The sequence below is a fragment of the Lycium barbarum genome, chromosome 10 (genome assembly GCF_019175385.1).
Source record: "Lycium barbarum isolate Lr01 chromosome 10, ASM1917538v2, whole genome shotgun sequence".
Classification (NCBI taxonomy): domain Eukaryota; kingdom Viridiplantae; phylum Streptophyta; class Magnoliopsida; order Solanales; family Solanaceae; genus Lycium; species Lycium barbarum.
The window spans coordinates 3,387,865-3,393,864 of record NC_083346.1 but is presented as its reverse complement, the minus strand read 5'-3'; positions in this window follow the sequence as shown (position 1 = coordinate 3,393,864).

Below are 6,000 nucleotides of genomic sequence, written 5' to 3'. Positions count from 1 at the left end.
TTTCTCATACTAAATCGGATTGACCCAAAACTTGTTTCTGAGCCTTCAGTTGTCGGTGAGTATTCGTATCTATCGAGTATGGATATGTGTGCATATGGTTTCTCACTGCTCTGTTCGTGCAAGCCTCAGTATGTTATTCACTGCGCCCAGACCAGGTTCTGTTATGTTATGGTGCATCTTCCTCTGCATTGTTCACCGCGTCCCTCTCCCTTGCGAGTCGGGTTCTGTTATATGTATGTTATGATGATATGGGGCGGCGGCCAGGATGGCATATGATGATTCTGTCACCACGTCCGGCAATAGAGGGCTGGGATCTGTTACATGTATATCTGATATGTGATTCTGTCCACCGCGTCCCTCACTAAAGGGCCGGGATTTGTTGCATGCATATCTGTTATATGATTTTGTTTACCGCGACCCTTACTAGAGGGCCGAGATCTGTTATATGATTCTGTTCACCGCGTCCCTCACGAAAGGGCCGGGATCTGTTATATGCATATATACGATATATAACTATGACATGCATGGTCTGTGTTTGGAAAGTAAGCATTCTGGAATTCTGTACCTTCTGTACTTTTCTGACATATTATATCGGCATACATGATCTGTGTCTGGAAAACAAACATTCTGATATTCTGGATCCGTACTCCTTCTGATATATGACTTCGGCACATATGATCTGTGTTTGGGATACAAACATTCTGATGTTCTGGGTCTGCACTCTTTCTGACATATGACTTCTGCATATACGATTTGTGATTGGAAAATAAGCGCTTTGGTAATCTGGATAATGTACTCGCTCTTGTACTAATTGTTTCGGCTATGGTTCTGTTTTCTGTACTTCATGCTTTACATACTCAGTACATATTCCGTACTGACCCCCTTTCTTCGGGGGCTGCGTTTCATGCCGCGCAGGTACACCCAGATGATGTGAAGTTACTATAGAAGATGTTCCAGCAGAGTTGGCAAGCTCCATTTGCTCCTGGAGTGCTGCCGAGTCAGAGTATATGTGTTATGGTTTCTGATCAGTGCTAGAGACTTTGCAGACAGAGTCGTGGGTATAGTATGTCAGCTTTGTAAGCGGCTCTATCAGCCGATATGTCATTATGTATTATGTGTTAAACTCTATATGATTATAGATTTTGTCTAATTCGAAAACATCGATAAAGGAAAGATTTTGAAAGCTCACTACATATTTTATTTTATTTGGTTTCAGAGTCCGAACAGATTATGTCTGTATTAAGAGTCTGTGAGTTCGCTACGCTCCGGATGTGGGGTCGGGTGCCCATCACACCCTAGGGAGATTAGGGTGTGACAAACTAAGTCCCGCACGTTAGCCCTAGGGCGTTTTGCCACTGCCTTGCCTCGAGGCGAGCCTGAGGCGAGTCCTGACACTGCCTTTTAAAACAATGATTTGACCTATTGCATTAGTATCTTTCCATTTTATTTTATGTAATTTATTTGATTTGGCATAAAATTTAATAAATAAATGGAGAAATTTGACATTTATAATTTGGGAAAATATTATGTATACCCCCTCAAACTAAAATAATTACGCGCCCATATTCCATTACTTTTGTACCCCCAGAAACAATTAAAAATAGTTACTCGAAATGCCCCCAGTTAACCCTAGTTATGATACCAAAATAGTATATAAATATACTCGCAGGGATTTAGTAGCTCAGTTGGTTGACTACCTGAACTCTCACCTTGTTGGTGAGGGTTCGAATCCTCACATTGTAATCTCCTTCCCCTACCCCTATGTAATTAAAAAAAATGGTTAAAAAAAGTATATAAATATACTGAGATGGTATCATGAAAGATGCTTCAGTCCTTCTCTTAGTCCTCCATGATACCATCATAGTATATAAATATACTGAAATGGTATCATGGAAGATGCTTCAGTCCTTCTCTTAGTCCTCCATGATACCATCATGGTAAATAAATATACTGAGACAGTATTATGAATGATCTATGTTCATTTATTAAAAATGACACACTTTTTTCGAAAAAAAACTTGGATAACATCGTCTTATATACATATATCGTGATGGTATCATGAAGGACTGCTTCGTACCTTTAATGAGACACTTCTCAAGACCATGACACCATCATGGTATATAAATATACTGAGATGGTATCATGGAGGAATGTTTCAGTCCTTCTCTTAGTCCTCCATAATACCATCATGGTATATAAATATACCGCGATGGTATCACCGAGAGAAAGGGGTTTGGCGGGTAAATATTTTCAGCCGGTGGGGGTAGAAGCGAAAATAGTTTGTGAGAGGACCTGGGCGGGTAAATATTTTGTATTTTGGGGGTATTTCGTGTAGTTTTCCCTTATAATTTTAGGGGTTGTCCGGGCTCCAGCTGTCAAATAGGTTAATTTTCAACCTATATGCTATATGATGATTAAGCAATATCGGTTTTCATGATTTAGGATATATGAGGAGATTTTTTAACTTGATAAATATTTATTTGCACCCGGTTATTGGTTTTCATGACTTAGCATATATGAGGAGATTTTGGACTCGATAATATCTACTCGAATTTATTATTTATATGGGATGTTTACATTGAATTCACTGTTTACTTTTCTTAGCTGGTATATATCGGTTATACACTAATTATACATAATTATACACATATTATATATTAAATATACATATGTTATACTATATGGGATGACTATTTTTAGTTTAAAGGTAAGGCCTCATCTTTGAAGGAAACCATGGGCGTAACAGCAGCCCCAAAAGTAAGGCATATCTCTCTCTCATATGTTTGCTTTAACACCCCCACACACAGCCACCAAAAGTAAATGAAAAGCAAATTCAAACGAAAAGAAGTACAATTATGTCAAACAATTATCACTTAAAGATGCACTCTATAATTCAGTGATAATGTAAATAGGTTTAGGTATATAGCATGTGATCAATGAAGAAAGCCTACAAGTAAAGTTGGTGCTAATTAACAAAATATATAGGGTCATGTGAGTTAGTGAATTGTAGAATACTAAGCTATAATTGATTACACGGGAAAAGCTTATGTCATTGAACTACCAAAAATGGCTCATTTAAACCACTCGTTAATAATTGGGCTAATTTATATCGTAGCAGTGACCGAAATGGCTCATCCATGCCACTAACCATTAACAACTCAAATAGCTAGTTTTAAAATACCAGATTTTACACGTGGCCTCCAAATAGAGCTCCACGTCACCAACTTAAACCAGCTCAAATTAAATCCCAAATAAAAGTAAAACTCGACCTAGACCCGACCCATCCAGAACCCTTTTAATCCTCCCTACTTAGTTTTCTTCCTTCATTGGCACTCTTATAAATCAACAAAATATTTTCCTAATTTCTCGATTCTTCATATTTTTCCTCTGAGTTTACTTCAACACACTACTAAAAAATACAGTAACTATTTTCTCACTGAAAAAGAGGTTGTCATCTATAGGCCAGTAGTAGTTCCGTGATATTAGAGGAACACAGGGGTCATATTGTAAATAGCCCCGATACATTATCGTCAAGAGTGACGTGTAGGGCTCATCAATTCCGAAATCAAACGAGAATCCTCCAACCCTACTTTGCTTTTAAAAAAGAAACACACCGTTCTTCAATCTCCACCGTCAATTTTACTTCCACGTCATCAATCCCAGTTCTCCAAAACAATGGCTCCAAATCAAACACATTTATTAACCATGACTCGGGTTAGTTAACTCAACCCTGATTACTCTTTTGCTCCCTAATATAGTTTCATTAAAATCGAAAAAAAAACTCCATATTCATTTCAATTAAAACAAAAATTACTTTTTCTACTTTGGCGGAAGAATTGGTTTATTATCAGGATTTGCTTGATACGTACTACAAGGATGTGAAAAAGATGGAAAGTTCTTTAATAATGATGAAAAGATTTGATTGGATTGAATGTCCGGATCCAAGTTCAGAAATCGCATTGTTGACAACATTAAAACAAGAGTATGAAGGTAGAATTTCCACAACATTGAACTTACAACAAAGTTGAAGTTGGAGGTCAAAACAAACCCTACACATGCTTCTCAGAAAGGTAACCCTAATTTGGTTTTCCAAGAAATGTTTTCTTAGAATATAAGAGTGACAAGAAAGTCGCTTTAACAGCATTAATGCAAAACGAGGTGTGAAATATGTTAATTTTATCTTTTCTTTTCTTTTTTGCTTTTTTCGATTTACACACTGGGGTATTTGATTATTTTATCCTTATTTATGTCTAGGTTATAATTAGTATTTTAAAAGGCGAGGCGTAAGCCCCATGGATATTTAATTTTTAGCATTTCATAAAATAACAAGGATGTGAAAAGATGGAAAGTTCTTTAAGAATGATGAAAAGATTTGATTGGACTGGATGTCCAGATCCAAGTTCAGAAATTGCATCGTTGACAAAATTAAAATAAGAGTATGAAGGTAGAATTTCTACAACATTGAACTTAGAACAAAGTTGAAGTTGGAGGGCAAAACATACCCTACGCATGCTTCTCAGAAAGGTAACCCTAATTTGGTTTTCCAAGAAAATGTTTTCTTGGAAAATAAGAGTGGCAAGAAAGTCGCTTGAAGAGCATTAATGCAAAACGAAGTGTGAAATATGTTAATTTTTTCATTTTTTATTTTGCTTTTTTCGATTTACACGCTGGGGTATTTGATTACTTTATCCTTATTTGTGTCTAGGTTATAATTAGTGTTTTAAAAGGCTGGGGCGTAAGGCGAGGAGTTTTACATTTGCCTCGGCGAGGCGTAAGTCACATGGGTATTATATTTTTAGTATTTCATAAAATAATATAATTACAATAAATATTTGTAAATAGGTAAAGAAAAAGAAACAACAACAACAACAACAACAACAACAACAAACCCAGTATAATCCCACCATGTGGGGTCTGGGGAGGGTAGAGTGTACGCAGACCTAACCCCCACCTTGAAAGGTAGGGCGGCTGTTTCCGAAAGACCCTCGGCTCAGGTAAAGAAAAAGAAAACTGTAAATAAATTATATATATATATATTAGTGGTCTAAAGCTAAATTTAAATATGAGTCCTTAAGTATAGACACATATACAAAGTGTTGCCGTTTTTATTTTTCATACTTCTTGTCTTTTACTTCATGTAGTAACATTTGTATTTATATTAGTGAGGATCAATTCAAGTCAATAAGATATTAACCATGTGTTTTAAAGACATTACCTAGGATGTTATTGTAAAAACTTTATTTAATAATATGAATGTTTGAGTAGTTTAGTTCAAAGTTTTAAAATATTGCTCTTAAAACATAGATAGTGTTTTTTCTTTCTTTCGTTATATATAGTTTGTATTTCTTTTTACAAACTTCAATATTATTTAAGACAAACCTAAACCATAAAATTCATCGATAAAATTTTTTGGGCCTCTAAAGTTTGGGGGCCTAAAGCAAAACTTTACTAGACTCACCCTCTAGCCACCCTTGCTTGCAACTTGTCATTATACGTAACATAATTTTACAAGTATAAACAATACAATGAAATAAAAACTATTATGGAATACAAATCAACTCTAACATCTAAATTTTCAAACAACGAAAAGGTCACAATTTCTTAAAACAATATTACTATCATACTGTTCATTTTATATCAATAAACTTTATCAATATTATAATTAAACGTAACTCCTTCATGAATAAAATTAAAATTATTTTTAAATAGCGAAATAATAAAATATGGCAATTTTGATACACAGGACAAAAGACCAACGACAAGTGCAAATGTACAAATCGGCTATGTATTTTTAAAAGAAATATTGAGTGATATTCACCTTCACGATGTTCTCAAATAGTAAATATGCAATACTACGACTTGTTATTTGAGTTACACCCAATCATCTTATTTATATAGATGAAAAACTATTAAGTATAATTCATTTGTTAAAGAATTATGAGGGTCAACTATTTTAATTAAGGAATCTAACATATAATTTGTGTGAAAACTGTTAGGCGA